The sequence below is a fragment of the Propithecus coquereli genome, unplaced genomic scaffold (genome assembly GCF_000956105.1).
Source record: "Propithecus coquereli isolate 6110/MARCELLA unplaced genomic scaffold, Pcoq_1.0 Scaffold133, whole genome shotgun sequence".
NCBI classification, from domain to species: Eukaryota; Metazoa; Chordata; class Mammalia; order Primates; family Indriidae; genus Propithecus; species Propithecus coquereli.
In genome coordinates, this window is record NW_012137525.1 from 3,581,708 (window position 1) to 3,582,955 (window position 1,248).

The window sequence follows — 1,248 nt, forward strand, 5'->3', positions numbered from 1 at the left end:
AAATTAGCATTTCAGCCTCACCTGGTTGATATCACCAAGGCATCTAAAGAACTACATATGGAATTGATTTAGCTCTCAGGAGATGACATTTTAAAGTCATCGTTTGATGCCAAGAAATATCCAATTGAAATATGGAAAAATGTAGTAGAATACCCACATCTTCGGCAACATGCCCCCAAAATGCCTTTTTTCTTTTCAACCACTTATTGCTGCTAATCTGCATACTTAACCCAAATCAAGGTGCCCTTAAGGTCACAGATGACTGATACCCATCTAGAGGCTTTCAACTGCAACCGTGGACCTCCATGCTGCAACCAAATGTTCAAATGCTTTCCAACAAAAGCAGACATAACAAACTCATTAAAAGGTTAGTTAACTTTAAAATTACCAAATAGTTTTCATTTTTTGAAATTATTAAGTACATAGTAGTTAGATTTTTACAAAAGAATGTATGTTTTTAAGTGTATCTAATTGAAGTTTCTTAAATGTGGCCTTATTTGATTATAGCTAAATTAATGTGGCCTTCCAATATGAAAAGTTTCTCCAGCCCTGTTCTAGTCCATGAGACATACTTTCCCATTAACCTGTGGTCTACTGTGGCAGTTTCTCTGCCTAGCTTGGCAAATTAATCCTCCAAAAAATGACCATCACTTTTAGGGAAGGTAGAGCTAATGATGCTCCTTTCTTTACAGAACCAGATTGAGATTTAAATTTTGCTTCTAAAGAAACATAAATTTTTTAGCTTTTTACTGCATTGAATTAGCATTATTTTTTATCTTTTCAATTATTCATGGACAAAATTCATGTTCTGTTCGTTGACTCTGGATATTCTGTAGCTTCCAGGCTCCACATTTCAATATGCAAGAGAGTTATCATAATAAAATATGAGTAAGGCAATACAACAGGAAATATTGTAACATATTTTTGCAGTGAAGGCTTTGAATGCAAAAGGTTCCCAGATCTCTTCATTATAGTGCCAGCTGATAGTGTATTTCTCAGCTTTCATTAAAAAAATAAAATTGTAGATCTGAGATTCTGCCGAATAAAGCTGTATATAAATGAAGTATCTGCAACACAATCATAGGAAGCATATTTTTTGTTTTGCCAGTACTTGCTTATGTTACTCATATGAATAATATGATTGATTTTGACTTTATCTCCAACTGGCAGTGTAGTCATAAATCTCTCTGTGAGGTACCCAGTGCAGGATAAAATGTTTTTTCTCAGTGTGGTCTCATTTGATTACAA